The sequence below is a fragment of the Mesoplodon densirostris genome, chromosome 12 (genome assembly GCF_025265405.1).
Source record: "Mesoplodon densirostris isolate mMesDen1 chromosome 12, mMesDen1 primary haplotype, whole genome shotgun sequence".
Lineage (NCBI taxonomy): Eukaryota > Metazoa > Chordata > Mammalia > Artiodactyla > Ziphiidae > Mesoplodon > Mesoplodon densirostris.
Window position 1 is genome coordinate 6,098,784 of NC_082672.1, and position 26,407 is coordinate 6,125,190.

The following is a 26,407-nucleotide window of genomic DNA, read 5'->3' on the forward strand; positions in this document are numbered from 1 at the left end:
TCATGCTTGATGAAATTCCACCAGACACACCTTGACTTTGGGTCCTATAATCTAATGGGATAAATCTGTAGAAAATATTTTTCTATACTTTTTCCTTCCTCTTGACCAGAACAATTTTCAAATGATGCCAAGAGTTGGTTTTCATACTAAAAAAAATTAGGAATGTCCAATTGGAAGAAAGAAAAATTATATAATTTCAAATCTGCTTCACAAATGAGTTCAGATATCCACTTACTAAATACAGAAAATAGGCATATATTGATAATATTTTTAATAGTGCCACTAAATATAAGCCATTTCAAAACTATAGAATAGAAAGCAGACATGTTTAAAAGCTGCAAGATTTAAAGGGCAAAATTTGCATAAACAAATGCATATTTTCCAGGAAAAATGTCTTGAATAGAAAAAAAATCACATACATGCAGATAGTTAAAATAAAGAGCTCATGGTATATGAACATATGCTTTTCAATAATGAGGCTTAGTTTTATTTGGGGAGGCTTTTTACTCAAGGCTTCTGCTTAAGAAGCATTTCATAGAATACTAACTTTCAGTACCCCAAAAACCTTAGTTCCTCACATTAGTGAGAATTCCACATTTTAGTACAATTTGCATCTCTCCACATTTATACCTTTCCCTAAAACTCATTGGTTTTCACATGCTGTTAATACACTAGATTCTAGAAGTGATTGTGCATTTCCCATAATATGAACATTTCTCCAATACATTAGATTATGATTATTATTTTCAGTGAAATTTGCTTTGAGATACAGAGATTCAAGTAAAAAGTGGTAATGGATGTTGAGTCTATTCTTTGGCAATGTTTCAGTTCCCTATAGAAATCCCAAAGTCAGAGGGATTAAGACTTTTGATACTCTGAACTCCTTCTGAGATGCTGCTTTTTTTGATGTGTAGGTAAACACTACGGAAGAAGAGCTGGCATCACCTACATGTGAAGAAGGTCAAGAGGAAATTCCAAACAAGCACATTCATTGGTGCTTGCTATATACCTTACCATTATTACAAATATTAAATTTTCTCTTAACATGGGTGATAACTACATTTCCTAAATGTATTGATATTTAACTCTAGTTACATGATTCTTTTAAATATGATTTGGCATTTAAAACTGTTTTAGAAGCAGTATTCTCTAATGATTATTTAATTTATACTAAAACATTTCCATCCTGTCAAAGTTATTTCCAACACTCTAAAAATGCTCATCAAAAGCAGAGACGAAGCTATTATGTGTAAAGAAAATTTTCTTTCAGAGGAAAGAGGAGTTAAAGAACAGAATTATGAGCGTTGGATTAGATCAACACTTACATATTCCCTCTTTTGAGATATTTCTTTTGGATCAAGGTAGAGTTATAGAAAGTAACTCTATTTTGGGCCTCCCTGGTGGCGCAAGTGGTTGGGAGTCCGCCTGCCGATGCAGGGGATGCGGGTTCGTGCCCCGGTCTGGGAGGATCCCATGTGCCGCGGAGCGGCTGGGCCCGTGAGCCATGGCCGCTGAGCCTGCGCGTCCGGAGCCTGCGCGTCCGGAGCCTGTGCTCCGCAACGAGGGAGGCCACAACAGTGAGGGGCCCGCATACTGCAAAAAAAAAAAAAAAAAAAAAAAAGAAAGTAACTCTATTTTAATTACTCTTTTATGAAAAAAATACATTACTAACATTCAAGGCCAACATTTAATAAATCTCCATGAAGAAGATGATAGTAAAAAATTCTAAAACCTTGCCACAGCTGGGAATCAATTTTGTCTTTTCTTCTTCTTTTCTTTTCCTGTCAAAATCAAAATAAATTCTAACTTTGATGGGGAAACCATATGAAACAGGAATGGCAAAAATGGCACCTGTGCCTAATTCTCTTCCTCCATCCCTTGTGGTTGGGGAGACCACAGGTTCCAGTTTGCCAGGGACAGTCCTGGCTCCTGCCTGCTGTCCCTGCAAAATTGATAATCAATCTTCATTTCACTGTCCTTTGAGAGCAGTTTGGACATTAAATAGATGCCCTACTTGTACTAGACACTGCAAACCAATGTGGCTTCAGATACAGTGCTTCAGGCAGCTACTGCCAATCAGTCAAGGCTCAACATTAACTGAAAGTGAAATTAGGTGGATAGGCATTCAAATAAAATTGAGAGTGCAATATGAAAAAAAATGAAATATTTGTCATGTTAAAGTGCTCCCTTCCTCTCTCCCCTTTCCACTAAACTGTAGAAGAAAGAGCAAAGTACTAGATATCAGGTAGTTTTTTGGTCTTGATGATCTCTTGGCTTCAATTTTTTATTTTTGAAATTAAAGTGTTGAATTCGATGAGCTGTGGGATTTGTTCCAACTCCTGCTCTGTGACTGTGTCCCTGGTGTCTGATCAGCAAATTGAAAGGTTTCCTTTCTTTCATAATTGGTAAATTTGTTTAAGCGGCAGTAAACTAAAGTTCTATTTCTCTGTTACTATTTTTTTTAAATACCCTTCAGAAACAATTCTTTCCATCCTTAGGGCCCTGTCCACCCCATTCATGCAGATGCCAGGTGACAGTGCAGACATCCCTCCTGAGCACCAAACATTATTAAATATCTCCTCTCTAACTTGGCAAACCCCAAACTGAACAACTATGTTGGCTTCTAAAGTAATTCCTCCTTCCAGCACACCTGTCTCAGGTAATAGTGTTACCATCTACCTTGTTCCTCAAATACTGGCCTTGGCTTACAAGGGCCCTGAGAGGGTTTGGCTGATGCCCAATTCTCTCCTCAGATGAAGTCTTCCTGCCTCTCTTCCTGTCTCTGTCTCTTATCAGTCATTCTGCCTTTTCAATTGCTTGTATAATGCTTTGTCTGTCACTCTAGTACCTTCACTCATACTCTTCCCTCTGACTTGAACCCTCTTTCCCCTTTTCTAGCTAACTCATCCTCATCCTTCAGGTGTCATCATACATGCACCACCTCAAGGAAGTCTAATTCCTTAACCCAATATTGTCAGCTCCTCCTGCATTATTTTCCCACTGTATCATCTCCACCCTTTAAAAAAAATTATTTATTTATTTATTTATTTATTTATTTATTTGGCTGTGCCAGGTCTTAGTTGTGGCATGTGGGATCTAGTTTCCTGACCAGGGTTTGGAACTGAGCCCCTTGCATTGGGAATGCAGAGTCTTAACCACTGGACCACCAGGGAAGTCCCATCTCCACCCTTTTTTATAAACTATTTCACTTGCCATCAATTGTTTACCATTTGCCTGTTTTATCAAACAGGTCAAACTGCTTTATCCCAATGCCTAGCATTTCTACAAATGCAAAAATAGGCACTAAAACATTTGTGAACAAATGATTCAGTGGATTTCTGAACATCATTTAACATTTAACTGCTTCATGATAACTGTAAGTATTAAAGGGCTTTTCAAAGTTCCTCTTCATTTGTCAACAGCCTTAGTTGCTCAAGCAAAAGAGGGAATTTCTGGGCAGAGTCAGACTCATGGCACAGCTGAATCCAGGGCTCAGATGCCCTCATCAGGACAGCCTCCCTAGCTCTCAGCCCCTCTCTCCCTCCTTCCATCACCCTATGTTCCCACTCTCCCCAGGGTCTGCTGCATTCTCTAGCAGACTCTCTCAATCAGCTGGAAATCTTGCTCCCCAATCTCCTCCCAAGCCAAAGTTCAAGCACAGTCCTTATAGCTATGATTTAAGAAAGAGAATGTTGCTCTGGTTTTCCTGAGTCTGTATCAGTCTTATGGAAGAGCCCTGGGGAGCAGGGTTGTGATGGTGAATTTTATGTGTCAACTTGGCTGGGCTAGGGTGCCCAGCTGTTTGGTCAAACACTAGTCTAGATGTTGCTGTGAAGGTACTTTGTAGATGTAATTAACATTTAAAATTAGTTGACTTTAAGTAAAGCAGATTGTCCTCCATAATGTGGGCGAGCCTCCTCCAATCAGTTGAAGGCACTAAGACAGAAAACTGAGGTTTTCCAGAGAAGCAAAGAAGGGATTCTGCCTCAAGACTGTGACATAGAAAACCTGCCTGAGTTTCTAGCCTGCCAGCCTCCCTACACATTTCAGACTCAATATTGCAGCATTTACTCTTAACTGAATATCCAAGCTGCTGGTCTGCCCTACAGATTTTGGACTTGCCAGTCCCCACAATCATTAGAGCCAGTTCCTTAAAATAAGTCTATTTCTGTATATCCTATGGGTTCTGCTTCTCTGGAGAATCTTCAGTGACATCCTGGCACACCCAGAGGTAGGTTGAATAAAGTCTCTAGTTCACAAACCTACCATAATTACATGAAGGGGAATTTGGAAAGTTTCCCAAATTAAGGGAAGCAGGGGGACAAAAAAGTAAAAGACATCTATATATTCCCCAATCTTAAACACTTAGGTATTTTAATTAGGTTATTAATATATCATTCTTTTTCCCCCAAAGAAAAACATATTCTCCAATATTCCTCATCCTCCATTCAGTTTCTTGCATACAAAGTGACATTTCTTACTTATGTAGTTGGGGGGAGGGGAAGAATCAGATTGTAAAAATATTACTACCTAGAATATGCAACAAACCATAGTGCTGGGGAAATTCACATTAATCTGATACCAATTTTATCAAGATCTGCACAAATGTTAGCTTTCCTTTAATGGAAAGGCAGAAATAATCAAAGATTTCAGCTCTTGGATGTTTAAATAACCAGACATAGTTTAATCTAAGAGCTTAACACTGGTAGCTGGGGAGGATGAACATTAAGGTATATTATCACAGCAGAAATGTAGAAGCTATGAAAATGATCAAATGATAAATATATTATCTTCTCTCTTGGATTACAGTTGCTAAAACATCTTTAGAGGCTTTCCTGATGGTGCAGTGGTTAAGAATCCACCTGCCAAGGCAGGGGACATAGGTTCGAGCCCTGGTCCGGGAAGATCCCACATGCCGCAGAGCAACAAAGCCCGTGCGCCACAACTACTGAGGCTGAGCTCTAGAGCAAGCAAGCCACAACTACTGAGCCTGCGTGCCACAACTACTGAAGCCCACATGCCTAGACCTTATGCTCTGCAACAAGAGAAGCCACCGCAGTGAGAAGCCCGCTCACTGCAATGAAGAGTAGCCCCCACTCGCCACAACTAGAGAAAGCCCATGAGCATCAATGAAGACCTAACGCAGCCAAAAATAAATAAAATAAATAAATTTAAAAAATGATTTGAGCATTTCACTATACATAAATATATCTCCATTAAAAGTTTTTTTAAATGTCTTTGAAATTGAAGGACAAAACCTTAAGGGTAACATATGTAGCAGGGTCAAAGTGATACAAGGAATGCTTTATTTTCCTTTTGGGAGATTCAGAAGAAAATAATTTGGTCAAATATGAAACTACAGGATAATTTTTGTCTAAAAAATTGATCTGAAAATTAAAGCAAAACCAAACTATGCTGTGCCTTTATTGTTAAGAATTATACTATCTCGACCTAAAAATCTTGTATTAGTGGTGACATTGACTTAAGTGTTCTGTATACATCTACTTGTTTTGCTCTTCTTTTGATGTATTGTCAGAAGAGCAAGCCTTGAGTGTTTTAATAAGATAGGAAAATGGTCTATCAGTTCATTGGGCATAACTACAAAATGATAAATTAGAACTAGACATGAAAAAGCATTTAATTTCTTAAAAATAGAAAAGGACACAATATGGACTATGTAATGTGCTAAGCATATGCTTAGAATTTCTACAGTCATTCATAGAAAATAAACTACGTTGTTTCAGGGTGATTTAAAAGTATACAATCAGCTATATATTTTACGCAAAACATTGAAAGTTTTCAAACCACTCAAATTACTCTTCGGAACATCCAAATTGATCATTTCATACTTACAGCCATTTTCTTTGTGAATGCAATACTATAATCACATATAGAGCCTTAGTACACATTGATTGTACATGTGCAGAGGAAACACATAATAATTTTTTAAATGCTATGAAAATATCTTCAGAAATGGCAGAACAAATGCATATTATAATTGCAAAGGCCTAAGTATTGAGCTGTGCACTGTGCAAAGTCATACAGTACGGATCTTCTTGTCAAAACAAAACAAAACAAAAATTATTTTTAAAAAAGAGTTTTGGTGTTTTGATATGCATGTACACATTGAAATACACATATCACATGACATTAATGAAATATGTTGTGTGTTTTCTTTAGCACTCCCAACAGAACCAATATATCTAATAGATGTTCATCTCTGAGCAATCACCTTGGAAGGAACTCTATGTATATTAGTTCTGCCATTGTACAAAATATTTTTGGAGAGATCTGCTTTCAGAGACTTGAACCTGTTCTTTTAAATATCCTCAGTGGAGGCACACTTCACCCATCAGGGATGGATTCAAGGCAAAAGTTATTTGACTTGAAATCTAATGAGTAAAATGTGTGACAAATGTGGGTAATCAAATCTGTTGTAAAAATTATAATGAAACTACAAAGTAATCAAACTCCTCCTTTTACTTGACTCTGAATGAGATTCTGGAGCAGACACTCTAAAGACTTATTGAGCAAAGGCAGCTCCACGGTATTGAAATATGTTGTTGTTGTTGTTTTTTGATTTCTTTCCACCTCATTTTAATTAAAAAAAAATGTAAGTGCCCAACGTAGCCTTTGAGGAAGAGTATTGAGATGCAGCTAAAGAACCTAGTCCATTTTCCCATCAAGAACAATAGGCATCTTAGGGAAAATCACTGCACTCAGCTTCTTAAAGACAATCAGGGTTGAAAGGAACCCTAAAAGCCATTATCACACAAAATTGTGAATCTCCTTTACAATATCTCTGCCCCCAAACCACCCTGCCTATTTGAGATCAGCTATAGTGACCAGGAACTTGTCACCTCCCCAAACAAGTCATTACCTCTTTGGACAGCTCTTATCACTAGCATAAATGAAGTCTCTCCTCTTCATGGCAGTCCTTTAGCTATTACAGGACAGATGTCATATCTCTCCTTGTCTATTCTGTCCCAGGTTAAATTGTTCATATTATATATCTATGAATTGTATGTTCATTAGTATATATATGCACTTGATTAAATATTAGTAAGCTTATAATATTCACCAAGCCTACATCCTAATCATGAAAGATACTGAAACAAGTAAGATAGATGTAGTGAAGATATCAAGAATTCTAGTTGGGGAGAAAGAGAATGAGCAAATAAAACAATTTCAGCTCATGATAAATCTTTTGAATAAAATAAACAAGGTGACAAGATTACTCTAGTCAAGGTGACTAGAGTAACTGGGGGAAACTTCCTAGTTCTTCCTAGTAACTGCCTAGTTCTGAGACCATGAACAAGTTAACTTCTTGCCTTAGTTTCCTTGTCTGTAAAACAGGGTTAATGAAAGTATCCAAATGCTTCAATAAATGCTAGCTGCTGTTTTCATCACCTGTCTCCCAGGTAGCAAGGTTTCATAATCCTAAAATCTTAGTACTCTTCACACCCAGCAATTTCTTACATGCCTGGTGTGATTACTTTAGTTCAGGTCCTGCTCATCTGCATCTTATCTTTTCAGTGTTTGAGGCCTACCCTGGGTGGAGGAAGAAGGCCTTCCTTACAGAGAGGACATCAGAGGAGTAAGACAGAAGGAGAATGGAAGGAAGCTTTTCTGTCCAGGGCTTCCCAGATGGTAACTGACCACTAGAGCCAAAAGAAATGCAGATTCTGGTTCAGAAGGTCTGAGGTGGGCCCAAGATTATGCATTTGCAACAGCGCCTAGTGATGCCAGTGCTGTGCCCCACGCAGGATCTAGAAAGTTCTGTAGTCCTACATGCCCTGACTGATTGCTGGTAAGCTGCCTCCCCTCTTGGTTTCTGGTTGTTTCCAAAGCCTCCTTCACACCAGTACCCCCCTCTTCATACTGCCTAGTACTGCCACTAATTGTCAATAATTAACACTGGGCTGTGACAGCCACACAACTGGGAAACATGCAGCACACAAGAAGGAATATCTTTAGAGACTTACTCGGGTTTGCCCAACTTTCAGGGCTGGGGTTCAGCAGAGATAACCCTGGTACTTGTTCACCCCATGGGATAATCACTCTTGGAATTAAACAGTTATTTACATTTAACAACCAATGAGATTTAAAGCTACTTTCTTTGGCTTGGGAATTATAAATGTACATACTAGTTATCAGTCAAATAATGTATTTAGATATTAAATAATAAAACAGAGATATTACCAAAAATTCTATTTTCTTTTAATATTTTATCAAGATCTGGTGGATTTTAGTAATAATCCCAAATATCTGAAACAAAACAAAATTTTTTATCCTGATTTTTAGTTCAAAATTACTTCAGGCACCAATAATAATATTAACGGCAATAATAATAGCTAATATGGGGCTGGCCAGAAAGTTCATTCGGGCCCTTCCGTTAAGATGTTATGGAAGGTTGTATACTTGCATGAGCTCATCTATTTGAAGTTTTATTTTTAAGTTCTATATTTGCATGAGCTCATCTAATCCTAACAACATCCCTGTGAGGTAGGTGCTTTTATCACTATTTGCAGGTGAAGCAATAGAGACAAAGAGACAAAGGAACTTGCTGAAGGTCACACAGCTGGTGAGAGGCAGAGCTGGGACTGGCACGTAGTCTAGTTCCAGAGCCTGTGCTCATAACCTTTCCAGCACCTGCCTTTTGCTGAAATTTCTGAAACGTTGTTATGCATATTTAGGGATCTTTTCTTTACTAAAATATTTCATCAAAGCAATATATAATTCTGTGGTGCATCCCCACATACAGAGAGTATTCATACAACCATCTCATTTCAATGTAAAGACAGATGTTACTATGAGAGGCTCAGACTGCTTCCGTTCCTCTCCATAGGACATACTGTAAGTCCCAGATGCATCACTCTCAGCCTGACCTCAGGACTCTATTCAGTGTTTCTTCCACTAAGCAGGCTACTCAATAGAAAGGGGGTTCCCTTTAATGCCACTGATCTTTATGATCTGTGAGGAGACCCACACTGTGCTAAATGCTGGCCTGAATAGGGAAGAGCAGGCAGAGCCTATCCCCCAGGCACCTACCCTCTAATGGTCTTCATCTCATCAGAAACCTAGTTTTAGGAGAAGAATTAGCCCCTTTCTTAGAGTACTCTGCAGTGCCTCTCCTGGAGAGCGGGGCACCTATGAATGCAGCTGTGGGTAGGGGGGTGTGAAACGAAGCACCAGGACTTGTCCTGCCTTTGAAAGCTCTCTTCACATCAGAGTGACAACTCATCCCGGCTTGCCTGGGACCCACTTGTAGCACGAAAGTCCCCTCACCCTACTTCATGTAGAAGTGCAGACTTGACAGTGCATCCAAAAACATCCCCTATGCTATCTCCTTTCTGTGCCCTGAAGCATATAGTGCCAGAGACTGTGCATACAACCAAGCTATAGTCACACATACCCATTCCCAGTGCACTGATACTTGGTATGAAGTGAAGAAATTCGTTGATGACAGATCAACAGAATCAGTAAACCTTAGATCTGAAGTGACCACAGGCTCCAACATCTCAGTGTTAACATTTCTGCGATGGTGACCAGAAGCTATTGAAAAGGAAACCACACTATTTGTTTTCAACGGAACACAGTTTTTTAATCTTGGTATGAACAACAGCTTCTGTTATATCTACACATTTATTTCTTGATAAGTTTGCTTTGTCTACCCCATGGAGGAGTGAATCTCTGTGCTAACTGCCATCTCACTATCTAGTCTAACTATGAGACCTCAAGTTCTGGAAAGGATGCAAAACGCTCAGGCACAAGGCGGGTCCAAGTTCTGTACAGCCTGAGGCTTACAAACTTGGGGGGCTCTCTTTGATGAGTAGAATATAAAATTTTCCTTGAACATGAATTAATCTTAAATATTCTGAATTGATGACACTCATTAGCTTGTTGTCAGTCCCCTGTGGTAGTGACTTATTGGCATAGATCTATGACATGTTAGATTATCTTCACTGATGTCAGAACTTTATGTAAAAACAGCAGGATATTCAAATCTTTTCCCTATGGGTTCATATGCATCACTTCTCTTCATTAATTGGGTTATCAGACAATCTGAGAGCTATTTAAAATTTATCTCTTTCTCAATGAATTACTGGCTTTGGTATAGCATATGTGCTGCTTGGAAGTCCCAGACTGCTTTGGGACAAGATAATCAGACATGTTAAGACATGGTTCAATATATTGGAAGGTATGGAACATTCACCTTCACACAGACTACTTGCTCATTGAAGTGCTACTACAGGTTGCTGTCCTACAAAGGAAGAAATGGTGATAAATTTTGTTTTGCATAATTCACCTGAGAAAAATCAATATATGGATACATTTATAATAGTATGTACTGCATTATTGATGAGAACACAATCCTCCTCTTACAATTTTCTTACACATCCAATACATCATATAATTCTTACATATCCAAGAATTTACCAGAGACTTGCTTCCGGTTCCGCACATTCCTAATCTTGCTTCTCCTCTTTTTTCTCCTAACTTGTTTCCCACATGGGTCTGCTACCTGCACCACAGGACATGTTCATACCGAGATACAATCACTGGACCTTCACATAATGCCCTTTGTTGAGTCGGCGTAGTCAGCAGGAAGAGTGAACCACAAAATGTATCACACTAAACTCAGACTCAGTGTATCTCCACAACAATTTCCCCTTAGCCAGATCCCAAACTGCCAAGTGCCACTCTAACTGAACTGGACACAGGAAATGTGACGGAAGAAGTCAGAGTAGAAAGAGGCAGCAACATAACAGACTGCAGTTAAAATATCTACTTTTGAAATTTTTATAAGAAACACATGGCCATGTGAACACCCTGCCTAGGCCCTCCCAGGGCTGAGGAAAGGGGTCATGCCAGCAAGTGGCCCTTTGATCTTCATGGCAAATCCATCTCTGCACAGACATAATCAAATCCACCAGGATCAATCAGGTGCTGTTATCTGGATAACCTCTCCCTATGTTAACCATGAACAATATTATCCTGTATAAGAAAGAAAAAGCCTGGCGAAAGCATTCAACTGTCCCCACAATAAAATACTACAATGAAATAGTCGTTTTGACTTGGGCAAAGGCAACAACAAATTCACTGAGGAGGTAAACAAAACACATTTCCTGCAGTATAGAGTAAATGTGTTTAAAGCTTGTTGTATCCTGTAAGTAATAATCAGACAACTCCAATCAAGACTGCTAGATGCATGGTATGCAGTCTGTGCATCTATGCAGATTCTTATAAGGTTTCAGAAAGAACCAAGATTGTTATTCATATATAAAAAGTATTGCAGGTTTTATCTTCAGATTATATAGGTATTAAGCCATTATATTTGGAAAGATTAAGCAAACTAATCCAAACACTGACTTGCTTAGTGCTAGGCATTATTGTCAAGATTAGGCTAGGCAAAGAAAATATGTTTTCATAAGAAAGCTTTTAAATTTACAAAGAAGTAAGTAATAACCTCATCTGATGCTAATAAAGATGAAGATGTAAGACCATGTAGTTAATGCTCCTTAGATATTGGTAACTTTGACAGACATAGAAACCTACGGCCTTGAAGTTTGGGTGAAAGATCAAAGACAGAGAATTATGTTGTATAGTTGCAATATTTTCCTTTAATTATTGGGAATTTTTACTTGAAATAGAGTATAAATTCATTTGAAGTCATATTATATAATTACCTGGAAAGTACACCTTATTTTGTTTGATGGTATATATTGTTTAATTTTAATCTTCAACATGGTGGAATGACATTTTTGATGTCTTTTTGTCAATATTATCATATTTGATATACCTAATGAATCCTATCACCATGTTTAATAAATGCCTTTAATAACAACATATGCCAGCAAGAATCATTAACAATTTCTACCCAAATCGTTGTTAAATTTCTCTTTTTTTAACAGCTTTATTGGAGTATAATTGCTTAAAAATGTTGTGTTGGTTTCTGCTGTATAACAAAGTGAATCAGTTATACCTATACATATATCGCCAAATCCCCTCCCTCTTGCGTCTCCTTCCCACCCTCCCTATCCCACCCTTCTAGGTGGTCACAAAGCACAGAGAATATCTCCCTGTGCTATGCAGCTGCTTCCCACAAGCTATCTATTTTACATTTGGTAATGTATATATGTCAATGCCACTCTCTCACTTCATCCCAGCTTACCCTCCCCCCTCCCCATGTTCTCAAGTCCATTCTCTACATCTGCATCTTTATTCCTGTCCGGCCCCTAGGTTCTTCAGAACCTTTTTTAAAAAAATATATATTCCATATATATGTGTTACCATACTGTATTTGTTTTTCTCTTTCTGACTTAATTCACTTTGTATGACACACTCTAGGTCCATCCACCTCACTACAAATAACTCAATTTCATTTCGTTTTATGGCTGAGTAATATTCCACTGTATATATGTGCCACATCTTCTTTATCCATTCACCTGTCGATGGACACTTAGGTTGCTTCCATGTCCTGGCTATTGTAAATAGAGCTGCAATGAACATTGGGGGTGCATGCGTCTTTTTGAATTATGGTTTTCTCTGGGTATATGCCCAGGAGTGGGATTGCTGGGTCAAATGGTAGTTCTATTTTTAGTTTTTTAAGGAACCTCCATACTGTTCTCCATAGTGGCTGTATCACTTTATATTCTCACCAACAGTGTAAGAGGGTTCCCTTTTCTCCACATCCTCTCCAGCATTTATTGTTTCTAGATTTTTTGATGATGGCCATTCTAACTGGTGTGAGGTGATACCTCATTGTAGTTTTGATTTGCATTTCTCTACTGATTAGTGATATTGAGCATCGTTTCATGTGTTTGTTAGCAATCTGTATATCTTCTTTGGAGAAATGTCTATTTAGTTCTTCTGCCCATTTTTCGATTGGGTTGTTTGTTTTCTTGATATTGAGCTGCATGAGCTGCTGGTATATTTTAGAGGTTAATCCTTAGTCAGTTGCTTCTTTTGCAAATATCTTCTCCAATTCTGAGGGTGGTCTTTTCATCTTGTTTAAGGTTTCCTTTGCTGTGCAAAAGCTTTTAAGTTTCATTAGGTCCCATTTGTTTATTTTTGTTTTTATTTGAATTACTCTAGGAGGTGGGTCAAAAAGGATCTTGCTGTGATTTATGTCATAGAGTGTTCTGCCTGTTTTCCTCTAAGAGTTGGATAGTGTCTGGCCTTACCTTGAGGTCTTCAATCCATTTTGAGTTTATTTTTTCATATGGTGTTAGGGAGTGTTCTAATTTCATTGTTTTACATATAGCTGTCCAGTTTTCCCAACACCATTTATTGAAGAGGTTGTCTTTTCTCCATTGTATATTCTTGCCTCCTTTATCAAAGATAAGGTGACCATATGTGTGTGGGTTTATCTCTGGGCTTTCTATCCTGTACGATTGATCTATATGTCTGTTTTTGTGTCAGTACCATACTGTCTTGATTATTGTAGATTTGTAGTATGGTCTGAAGCCAGGGAGTCTGATTCCTCAGCTCGGTTTTTCTTTCACAAGATTGCTTTGGTTATTCAAGGTCTCTTGTGTTTCCATACAAATTGTGAAATTTTTTGTTCTAGTGTTGTGAAAAATACCATTGGTAGTTTGATAGGGATTGCATTGAATCTGTACATTGCTTTGGGTAGTATAGTCATTTTCACAATGTTGATTCTTCCCAGCCAAGAACATGGTATATCTCTCCATCTGTTTGTATCATCTTTAATTTCTTTCATCAGTGTCTTATAGTTTTCTGCATACAGGTCTTTTGTCTTTAGGTAGGTTTATTCCTAGGTATTTTATTCTTTTTCTTGCAATGGTAAATGGGAGTGTTTCCTTAATTTCTCTTTCAGATTTTTCATCATCAGTGTATAGGAATGCAAGAGATTTCTCTGCATTAATTTTGTACCCTGCCTCTTTACCAAGTTCATTGATTAGCTCTAGTAGTTTTCTGGTAGAGTCTTTAGGATTCCCTATGTATAGTATCATGTCATCTGCAAACAGTGACAGCTTTACTTCTTCTTTTTCTGACTTGGATTCCTTTTATGTCTTTTTCTTCTCTGATTGCTGTGGCTAAAACTTCCAAAACTATGTTGAATAATAGTGGTAAGAGTAGGCAATCTTGTTTTGTTTCTGATCTTAGTGGTCATGGTTTCAGTTTTTCACTGTAGGCTGTGGGTTTGTCATATATGGCCTTTATTATGTTGAGGTAAGTTCCCTCTATGCCTACTTCCTGGAGAGTTTTTATCATGACTGTGTGTCAAATTTTGTCGAGAGCTTTTTCTGCATCTACTGAGATTATCGTATGGTTTCTCTCCTTCAGTTTGTTAATATGGTGTATCACATTGATTGATTTGCATATATTGAAGAATCCTTGCATTCCTGGGATAAACCCCACTTGATCACGGTGTATGATCCTTTTAATGTGCTTTTGGATTCTTGTTTGCTAGTATTTTGTTGAGAATTTTTGCATCTATGTTCATCAGTGATATTGGTCTGTAGTTTTTTTGGGTTTTTTTGTGACATCTTTGTCTGGTTTTGGTATCGGGGTGATGGTGGCCTCATAGAATGAGTTTGGGAGTGTTCCTCCCTCTGTTATATTTTGGAAGAGTTTGACAAGGATCGGTGCTAGCTCTTTTCTAAATGTTTGATAGAATTCTCCTGAGAAGCCATCTGGTCCTGGGCTTTTGTTCGCTGGAAGATTTTTAACCACAGTTTCGATTTCAGTGTTTGTGATTGGTCTGTTTATATTTTCTGTTTCTTCCCGGTTCAGTCTCAGAAGGTTGTGCTTTTCTAAGAATGTGTCCATTTCTTCCAGGTGGTCTATTTTATTGGCATATAGTTGCTTGTAGTAATCTCTCATGATCCTTTGTATTTCTGCAGGGTCAGTTGTTACTTCTCCTTTTTCATTTCTAGTTCTGTTGTTTTGAGAGCTTCCCCTTTTTTTCTTGATGAGCCTGGCTAATGGTTTATCAATTTTGTTTATCTTCTCAAAGAGCCAGCTTTTAGTTTTATTGATCTTTGCTATTGTTTCCTTCATTTCTTTTTCATTTATTTCTGATCTGTTTTTTATGATTTCTTTCCTTCTACTAACTTTAGGGGTTTCTTTGTTCTTCTTTCTCTAATTGCTTTAGGTGTAAGGTTAGCTTGTTTATTTGAGATGTTTCTTGTTTCTTGAGGTACGGTTGTATGGCTATAAACTTCCCTCTTAGAACTGCTTCTGCTGCATCCCATAGGTTTTTGTTTGTCATGTTTTCATTGTGATTTATTTCTAAGTATTTTTAAATTTCCTCTTTGATTTCTTCAGTGATCTCTTGGTTATTTAGTATTGTATTGTTTAGCCTCCATGTGTTTGTATTTTTTACAGATTTTTCCCTGTAATTGATATCTACTCTCATAGCGTTGTGGTCGGAAAAGATACTTGATACAATTTCAATTTTCTTAAATTTACCAAGGCTTGATTTGTGACCCAAGATATGACCTATCCTGGAGAATATTCCATGAGCACTTGAGAAGAAAGTGTATTCTGTGGTTTTTGGATGGAATAAACTATAAATACCAGTTAAGTCCATCTGGTCTAATGTGTCATTTAAAGCTTGTGTTTCCTTATTTATTTTCATTTTGGATGATCTGTCCATTGGTGAAAGTGGGGTGTTAAAGTCCCCTGCTATGAATGTGTTCCTGTCAATTTCCCCTTTTATGGCTATTAGCATTTGCGTTATGTATTGAGGTGCTCCTATGTTGGGTGCATAAATGTTTACAATTGTTATATCTTCTTCTTGGATAGATCCCTTGATCATTATGTAGTGGCCTTATTGTCTCCTGTAATAGTCTTTATTTTAAAGTCTATTTTGTCTGATATGAGAATTGCTACTCCAGCTTTCTTCTGATTTCCATTTACATGGAATATCTTTTTCCATTCTCTTACTTTCAACCTGTATGTGTCCCTAGGTCTGAAGTGGGTCTCTTGTAGACAGCATATATATATGGGTCCATTCAGCCAGTCTGTGTCGTTTGGTTGGAGCATTTAATTCATTTACATTTAATGTAGTTATCGATATGTATGTTCCTATTACCATTTTCTTAATTGTTTTTGGTTTGTTATTGTGGGTCTTTTCCTTCTCTTGTGTTTCCTGCCTAGAGAATTTCCTTTAGCATTTGTTGTCAAGCTGGTTTGGTGGTGCTGAACTCTCTCAGCTTTTGCTTGTCTGTAAAGGTTTTAATTTCTCCATCAAATCTGAATGAGATTCTTGCTGGGTAGAGTAATCTTGGTTGTAGGGTTTTCTCCTTCATCACTTTAAATATGTCCTGCCAGTCCCTTCTGGCTTGCAGAGTTTCTGCTGAAAATCAGCTGTTAACCTTATGGGGATTCCCTTGTGTGTTATTTGTTGTTTTTCTCTTGCTGCTTTTAATATGTTTTCTTTGTAGTTAATTTTTGATAGTTTGATTAATATGTGTCTTGGCATGTTTCTCCTTGGATTTATCCTGTATGGTGCTCTCTGTGTTTCTTGGACTTGATTAACTATTTCCTTTCCCATATTAGGGAAGTTTTCAACTATAATCTCTTCAAATATTTTCTCAGTCCCTCTCTTTTTCTCTTCGTCTACTGGGACCCCTATAATTCGATTGTTGGTGTGTTTGATGTTGTCCCAGAGGTCTCTGAGACTGCCCTCAATTCTTTTCATTATTTTTTCTTTATTCTGTTCTGTGGTAATTATTTCCACCACTTTATCTTCCAGGTCATTTGTCCGTTCTTCTGCCTCAGTTATTCTGCTACTGATTCCTTCTAGAGAATATTTAATTTCATTTATTATGTTGTTCATCATTGTTTATTTGGTCTTTAGTTCTTCTAGGTCCTTGTTAAACGTTTCTGTGTTTTCTCCATTCTATTTCCGAGATTTCGGATCATCTTACTATCATTACTCTGAATTCTTTTTCAGGTAGACTGCCTATTTCCTCCTCATTTGTTTGGTCTGGTGGGTTTTAATTTGCTCCTTCATCTCCTGCATATTTCTCTGTCTTCTTATTTTGCTTATCTTACTGTGTTTTGGGTCTCCTTTTCACAGACTGCAGGTTCGTAGTCCCCTTTGTTTTTGGTGTCTGCCCCCAGTGGGTAAGGTTGGTTCAGGTGGTTGTGTAGGCTTTCTGGTGGAGGGGACTGGTGCCTGTGTTCTGGTGAATGAGGCTGGATCTTGTCTTTCTTGTGGGCAGGACCACATCCAGTGGTGTGTTTTGGGGTGTCTGTGAGTTTATTATGATTTTAGGCAGTCTCTCTGCTAATGGGGTGTCCAGCACTGAAGCTTGCTGGTGGTTGAGTGGAGCTTGGTCTTAGCATTGAGATGGAGATCTCTGGGAGAGTTCTCGCTGATTGATATTACTTGTGGCCAGGAGGTCTCTGGTGGTCCAATGGCCTATAGTTGGCTCCTCTACCTCAGAGGCTTAGGCCTGACACCCAGCAGGAGCACCAAGACCCTGTCAGTCAGGCACACGGTGTCTATGTGATTTTGAGCAAGTGACTTAACCTTTCTGTCCCTCAGTATCTGTTTTCTCATCTACAGACTGATGTTTGGCAGAGATGCAGCTGTACTTCAAGAGATATACAGTGGTCAACCTCCTCCAGTCAGAACTAGCTCCGACTTGACCACAGGAAAGAGCCTGTGCAGATGAAACCCAGATGTATCTCATTGTTAAATTTGTGCTCCTGTTTCAATGAAAATGTTCTCTCTAAAAATACCTACTTTGAAAAACTGGAGTAATTTCTTCCACAAAGCTTGTTTCACATATAAACAAACAGAAAAAAAGACTCCAAATCAACAAAAGGAAACATTTAACTATAAACACTTAACTGGTGACTTTGCCATTAAGAAAAATCATGCAATAGCATGCAATCCATATCAGCTGAGAACATCTAAGAAGTCTGCAGAGCACAGATATTAGTCTAATTTTCACAGGTGAACACAGGGCCAGCTGGACCTGTCATGGACCCAAATGGATCTCTTCTTCAAATCCATCCTGACCCTTTAACCACTTAGAGATTGCAATCTCTTTTCTGAACTTTAGTAAATTTTGGTCCCATATAATTTTGTAATTAAATAATAATACAAATATACTATTTAATTATTTTAGTTATCTTGGTCTTACTTTTTCAACCAAACTGTAATTTGGTAGAGAGCAAGACATATGCTTTGTATTCATCTACATTTTCTATCTGCCTAACCTAGAATAGAGTCTTATAATCAAGAAATACTTGTTGGATTAAAGCCTATAATTTGTCATTCTATGCAAATGCTGTTCCAGATTGTGTTTCTGGGCTTGAGAGAAGCTATCATAGAAATATCCTTATATTCATCCATTTTTTTTATCAGGGATAGGAGGTTCAACCCACTCAGGTCCCAAACTGCTTCAAGCAGTAAGTCTACTACAATGTCTTAATAAAATCAGAATGAGGGCTTCCCTGGTGGCGCAGTGGTTGAGAGTCTGCCTGCCGATGCAGGGGATGCGGGTTCGTGCCTCGGTCCGGGAGGATCCCACATGCCGCGGAGCGGCTGGGCCCGTGAGCCATGGCCGCTGAGTCTGTGCATCCGGAGCCTGTGCTCCACAATGGGAGAGGCCGCGGTGGTGAGAGGCCCACGTACCACCAAAAAAAAAAAAAAAAAAAAAAAAAATCAGAATGAAAACGTACAATCGTGCACCCAGCTTGGGTCTACCTGCCATTTTGTGCTTATGTTACTGCTGACAAAATAACTGACTTCTGCTTGTCCCAAGGTGTTAGTGACTGCATTAGTGATTGTTCAGCCTCTGTCTTGGCTCCTTATGAGTCTGTCTAAGGCAACTCTATCATCCATAGCAACTCTGGCCAGTAAGTTGAAGATGACTTGACTGCCTTCCAGAGCAATGCCATTGATTATTTCAGTTAAGGTCAGTGACACATACACCACTTTCCTAACTGGATCACTCCCAACATACAGATAACTTCCGACAGGGTGAGGGTAACCAAAGGCAGCCTCATTTTAGGAAGTCTCCCTAGTCATCTGAGTGCTATGTGCCCTATTGCCGGTGTTTCCTTAAACTCTTATGAGCACCCATAAGGTGTAAGGAGGAAGGAAAGCAAGTTAATGCTTGACTCTCACACAGGAAGTACAGATTTGGGGACATGTGTGGTGCCTCTGAAAATTGTGTCAGTTACAGCTGTTGGAGCCCCTCAAGTTGGACTTATTTGAATTGGGAGGTGTACTTTGAGCAATGCATATGACCTCCTGGCAAGCTGGTAAAATTTCAGATTTATAGTTCAGTCTGAATAACTGAGTTAAGTCCTTGGTTTTGCAGGAGTTGTCCAAGAGCCATCAGTCCACCTGCTTTGTTATCCACACCACTAGCCTATCTGGGGCCATCCCGTGTCATTTTCAAAAAATTTCTCAATAACTTAAGGAGAATGGCAACTCAGTCCTGGTCAGATCTATCTGGTGACAGATGGCATACTCAGTAGTCAGTTAAATTTAAGGTGCTTATGACAATTTGAGTGAGGTGCATTATGTCATTTTCCTTCATGAGAAGACACCAGGGATGATTCTAAAGGGCAAAGGTCACTAATGTTCCTCACCTCTCCAGGCCTCCTTGGCTCTGAGGTTGTTGTTCTCTCTCACCTCACAGAACTAGTACACCCCATGTCTTGTTTTCCAACATCCCCAACTCTAGGCCTTTCATCTGGTGGCTAGTACAAGAGGTATAAGGGCATTTTTATAAAATTTACAGACACCCCTTAGGGCCACCACTTTGGTGGTGTGAGAACAGTTTCATACTGTGGTCTCATCAGAGGACAGGTGCATACTGTGTGACTCAGGGAGCAGAACGCACTCAGGGAGCCAGTGCCCACTTTCCTAATGATCCAAGTCGATGGCAACCCCACAAGAGAATCTGGGTGGGTGAATCAGAATTAGATTTGAACCCACAATGTCCTGGAGGGTGCACCAACCAGGTGGGCTGGCAGGTGGCATTAGGCTAAAGAAAGAAGCATTGTGTCCAGAAATGATCAGGGTGGATTATCAAATTTTCAAAATAGGTCTACATATTTCTTTAACCTTTCATTCTGGTCATTACCCAGGAAGTGGACAGAAGATGATCCCTCTCTGGGGACAACTGCATTCAGTGACCAAAGTGTCTTACTAAAGGGTGTGGACCAGGAGGAGATGAAAGAATTTTTCTGAGTCAGTTTTTGAAGAGATTGTACCAATGTTTAACAATGCCTGTGGATTGCAGGCAGGGTGGAAGGCCCATTGGACCATTCTTGAGTGGTTTTGTGATAAAAAGCATAACTTTTTCAAACTGCAAACATGAACCAAAAGTACAAACAAATGTCTTTCAAGGGCCCAGCAGTGTGGCTGAAGTGAGCTGATTAGAATGAAACAGCAACACCATAACCTGAAAAAATGATGAAGAGCCACCCACCAACAGCATCAAGAGGAGACCAAAGGTCCAGTGTGATCAGTCTTCTAGGATCAGGTGGGGGCAATGTCCTGTGGAAAAATGCCCCTGTGATACAAATGGGTCTCAAGTCTGGCAGGCAGTGGTAGCTCTGTGGCAGAAACAGAGTTCTTTACTTTTCACTTTGTGCCCAGTCTATGATGGTAGACATATTGCCATGCCCGGTATGAAGATGGGTTCAGGCAGCCATGGTGGCCATCTGGGCAGTACAGTCTCCATCAGTAGCTTGAGTCCAGTTGGTCTAGCCAGAGAACAGGTCCATACTACGCATACCTATATGAGTGACCCAGGTGGTTTGATCAACAGTGTGATTTGTTTCCATGGTCTTCAGTCCCCCAAATAAGTACATTTTATTTGCCAGGCTGTAGTTTTCCAAAAGTGGCAGACCAAGTAGCTAGGCTATTGGCAACAGCCTAAAATAAGTGTCAGGAAAAATATAACAAGGCCGATTGAGAGGAGTACTGGCTAGAGCTGGTCTTGAGTTCTGCCCACGGAAAGGAGCAACCCTGTTTGTATTTGTTTCTGACAAATCGGAGCTGGAGTTGAATAGCTGCGGCAGCCCAGTGGACACCATTGGGTCTAATCTTAGCCTGATCATCAGTGAACCAGGACCAGACATAGGCATTTAAGGGAAACTCTATAAATTAGAGGCCCCATTGAGCCACCAGCTTTGCTTCAGGTGGCAAAGTGGGAGATACATTTCCCCTAATGGATAGTTGTCATTTTTTCATGTAAAGCTGCAATGCCACTGGGGTCAGGCTAGATGTGTTCCTGAAAATATTATTTCCATTTGACAAGCAAAGTTTGTTGGGCCCTTCCCACGCCTTAGTCACTGAGTTAGCAAGAGCCCAGATGTAAGCTAATAGCTGCTTTGCAAAAGGTGTTTCTGGCAGCCGAGTCAGAGAGGTATAAGAACAAAACTCCAAGGGGTGCTTCCAGGCAGAGGCTGCCACCATTTCCAGGCTCTGGTCTTCGAAGCCATCAGTCACAGAGATGTGGAGCTCAAGGGGTCACAAAGGTCATGGGGCCTCTAGAGTAGAGTATGAACTACAGCTTGCTGGATGGCTTCCAACACAGTCTGTTGGTTTAGGTCTCACCCCAAGGATGCTGAATCTTGAGTTATGTGACGTAAAGATCAAGGAGAATGCCTAAGTGGGGCATATACTGTCCCTAATATCCAAAGAGTAAAAACGGCACTGGGCCTCCTTTTTGGTGGTGAGGACAAAGAGGCACAAGTTTTTGTGCCTCTTTTTTTTTTTTTTTTTTTCCTTATCTGAGTATCTTGAAGAGAGGAAATGCATGCACTGAGCGTAAAAAGAACTGAACGGGGCTGGCTCTGAAGAACAGAAGAGCACTGGGACAGTACCCGAGAGAAAGTTAGGTCAAGGAAACAACTTTCATTGTGGTAATTGTAAATATTAAAACTTTTAAATGTTGATGGTGAGAAGCCAGGAGGATAAAAAAAAGAAAAAGGAAAAGAAGAGGTGGACGGTTGGTCAGGATTTCAGAACTAGAACCCAGAGAGGATGATTTTTTCACTACATATTATCTTTGTTTGATATATAGATACAGATATCAATATAGACACAGATATGGACATAGATATGATATAGATATTACAAGTAGACATTGTTTATCACTTAACTATTACTTGCTTTATTTTTTTTTCCTGAGGACCAACAGAAAGACGGTAAGAATCCAAGGTAAAGGCTAATCATTTGAGTTTCAAAACTAGACTGGACTTTGTGTTCAATATTAAGCTACAATTTATGGCAATAGCTTCTCAAAGCGATATATTTTAATCTCCTAATTTAACTGGTCTGGGCTCTAGTGACTTATTTCTTCCTAAATTATCTGCCAGTTTTCAAGATGTACTTAGACCTTTCTAATCGGTTTGTTATACTTTATTTCAGGTCATAAAATTCCAGGTCACCATTACTTTGTCTCCTGATGCATTCTGCTTTTTTGCAACATGTCCTAACCTTGAGAAAATTATGTTAAAATGTGTAGTACCTGAACTCTTCTAGTACTTTATGTTGTACCTCAAAATAGCTTCCAATATTCTGATTTAATGAATATGAAGTATATGAGTGTGTATTCAAAAGTCTTAGAAGCAACTGAAATACAAAATAACCAGGCTATAAAACTCAGTTAACATATTTGGTAGAGGCTGATATAAGTAGAAGTTACATATAAAAATTTCTTTAAAATGCTGAAGTCAGCTAAAGATTATTATTCATATTCAAAATACAAGTATACAAGAAGAACACCATGCCAGGCTGGATAATCACAGAAGACAGAATGTATCGGTTTACTCTGACTTAGAAAAATCGCTAGAGAGCATTACTCTGACAAGGCTGATTTAGACAGTAAACAATGGTCTGCTTACATCATTGTAGAAAGAATATCCATGAGATCTAGGTTAACAAGTTATAAAGTACATTTTTATTGCTTAAAGGAGCAACTCAGAATAGTTTGAAGTAAAAGACCTCTATTTTTAAACTACTGCAACATTTAAAGCTGGGTTTTCAATTTGTCAACCTATCTAAAAAACTGAATATAACAACCTGATTAGTGGCAAGCAGAATTCAAGAAAATATTTTTTTGGTAATGGATCAATGGTGTAGAAAATTTGGTATCATTTGAGCAGACTTAAAATAGAGTATATATTATAGAACAATACAGAGTTCTTCATTACTATAACTACCTTGACGAATAACAGCTAAAAATGTACATTGAAAGCCTGAGGGTCATAATGGCTTATGAAGTGAGATGAATATTTTATCGAGTCCAGTTTTCAGGTGAGATGGATACTTCATTTTATCCAGTTTGATACTCTCACAGTGTCATTATTATGTTGCTATTATAATGCTCATGTTTTTGATAAGTTTATACTTCTCTATCACTGGGGCCCAAATTAGCCTAATAAGTGAGCTTCTAATCTGATAACCATGGCTATAGTAATGATACCATAGAAGGATGTTATTTTGAAATATATACCTATGCTCTCTTTTTTGCTAATTCTTATAAATTCTGATCCTCTTCCCTACTAGTGCAGCAGCTAGATCTTGTTGCCTTAGGGAAGGGTTGTTACAGCAGAAAATTAGAGAAAAAAAATTTGTCTTAAATTCGGGGCACTGGTGATTCCAAAGCAGAAGGATACCAGTGGCAACCTAGAGCTCCATATGAAAATGATTGGTTAAGGAAAAGCTTCTAATCCCTCTCTCCTCCAAGGGCAGAGGATGCTCTCCAGGCTGAGGCAAGGGGAGCCGTGGTGAGACCACAGAAAGAGACTCTGTGCTTGGACCCTCTTTACTCCCCACATTCCCATAAGCTGAGGTCAGGGAGTGAGATGACCTAAGGCTAAGAGCAGAAGGGACCTGTAGCCTCTCTCCCAGGAAGAGCCCAGGGAGGGCGCAAAGTCCTGGCTTCCTCTGCAGCCCAGCAGGGCTTGGCAGCATGGGAGTAGAAATGGCTGTGCCTTACATCTAGGCGATCTGCTCAAGGTCTCTGAAAATCGCTAAGACCCAGAGCAGCCAAACGACTCCACGGGTGGAAGTGGAGTGCAGACAGAGTTTCCTGAAGCTCCAGCAGGATGCCTGCACTGGCACAGCAAGAAAGAAGAGTCAGTGGACCCAAACTGGTGTGAGGGATGTGGTCACGGATTCAGACCGAAATGCCTGTCTCAGTGCACTAGCTCGGATGGCCCACAAATGAAGATCAGCTCCACAGACCATGCTGAGTGACTGGGTGTTCTGTCCACGAAGACTGAGGACCAAACTCCCATCCCACCTTCAGGGACTGGGCTCCCTCAACCAAGACTGGTTAAACCTAACCCTAGGGAACATGTTCAAGGGTGGGGCAAGGCCAGAGATTTCTAGGATTTTCTCAAGATTTTCTCAAGATTCAACATCAGTTTAAATTTCTTAAATAGTTACATTTCTTAACATTTTATATTATGTCCTGAGATAAGTCTACTCAGAAATATCTTTAGTTCTTTCTCTCTGACAGTGACTAGCAATTTCCTGGGAATACCTTAACAATTACACAAGTCACATGCAATACCTTCCCCAAAACTTTGGTAGTCACATGCACCAAGGGATATCATGTGTTCAGAACAGTACCTGTCATTAATTTTTTCCCCTGCAATCCCAAAAACACACTGGAGGTAACCCACCCATTATCCATTCAAGTTATCTTTCACTTAATTGGCAATGACCATCTGGGCGGAACTTGCTCCAGTCTGGTTGTTGATAAGGAACACTTCTACAATACCAAAGCAACTATTCAAATATAATTCAGGTTGCATAATTATTTTACGGATAACATTTATTCCTTTTCCCTTTGAAATTATTTAAATTACAAAAAATTTAATAATATCTAGAGTTTATAGTTCTCATCCCTTCATGCTTATCTCCAGGAAGAAGCAAATGGATGTGACTAATAACTGTAAGGGAGTAGACACTGACACACTTTCCTCCAGCTGTGTGTAACAAGCATAAGATATGAAAATAAGTTTTCTCTCTGTGACATACCGATAGCCGAAACTTTAGAAATCAGCAAACACTTGAAAACTGTAAAATAATTACTTAATTAAAATGAGCAGAAGAACTATGGGAAACGTCTTCTGCTTCTACTTCTCACAATCCTGCTGGCTCAAAAATGATAGTTTTTTTGAGGCAATTAAGGAACTGATCTCTGAGCTTTCAGGAGAAGCTGTGCCATGTATTTATTTTAAGTTACAGAAGGCTTTTTTTTTTTTTTTTTCAGTACACGGGCCTCTCACTGTTGTGGCCTCTCTTGTTGCGGAGCACAGGCTCCAGACGCGCAGGCCCAGCGGCCATGGCTCACGGGCCCAGCTGCTCTGTGGCATGTGGGATCTTCCCGGGCCGGGGCATGAACTCGTGTCTCCTGCATTGGCAGGCGGACTCTCAACCACTGTGCCACCAGGGAAGCCCTAAGTTACAGAAAGCTTTATCAGGTTCACAGGATACATAAGAATGAGATAGGCCTTTGAAAAAGAGCAACTCCGAATAAATGAGTGGCCCTGGAGGAAAGATGTGGATGGTGAGAAGGCAGAGGACAGAGGAGAACCTCGGTCTTAGCCTGACAAAGATTGGCCCAAGAGGCTGCAGGAGAAGGAGAGAGAGCTATGGAGAAAGACAAGGGAAAAGAGAGCTTCCAGAAAGAGGTACTGGTTAAATGTTAAATGCTACAGAAGATCTGAAAAAAAGCATTTCTCCTTCACAGTTTACAATCCCTGCAGCGTTTAGTGCAGTGCTATGTGTATAGTAACCTCAACAAGGGTTTGAAGCACAAAATTTAACTCAGAAAATGATATCATGGCCATGGTGGCATCTTTGATAGACATGGTGACCTGGTTAACCTTTAGCCTCTACTCGACCCTTGAAGCTAAGCAAGGTCTTCAACAAATGTTTCTTGTGACTAGAGAACAGAGAACCTCTGTTGCAGGAAGTATGGATCACATGGCACAATTTCAACATATCTGCCTAGGCCTGGTTCATGTTACGCTAATGTATAAGTCTTGCTCCCTGAAATCTTTGGCCTCACTGAATTTTTACTGCTGAGACAAGTTAGACATGGGGAATTTGATGAAATACACATAAATATGAACCATGGCCCATGGGCATAGCACACTCTCACATACACACATCTCTCTATGGAAGAGAAAGTGACATATTAACATTGTCATTTTGTATTTTAGGCTCATCATGAACACCACTTTATTCCTAATTAGGTATGAAGCATTTATATCATGTACCACTGGTCACTAAGAGTGATGAAGTAATTGGAAGTTTGCTGTTTGCTTTTTTTTCTAAGTAGCTGTTAGGAAAAAAATTCAAATTCATAAAAAGTTGCAGAAATAAAAATATTGGAAATAACATCCATATACCTTGTACTGATATTCACCTACT

General features: G+C 39.2%; 1 protein-coding gene across 1 annotated transcript in view; it reads right to left on the reverse strand.

The window, feature by feature from the left end:
• Positions 1 to 26,407, reverse strand: part of PACRG (parkin coregulated) — a 532,036-nt gene that overhangs the window by 356,637 nt on the left and 148,992 nt on the right. The gene's annotated exons all lie outside the window — the stretch shown is intronic.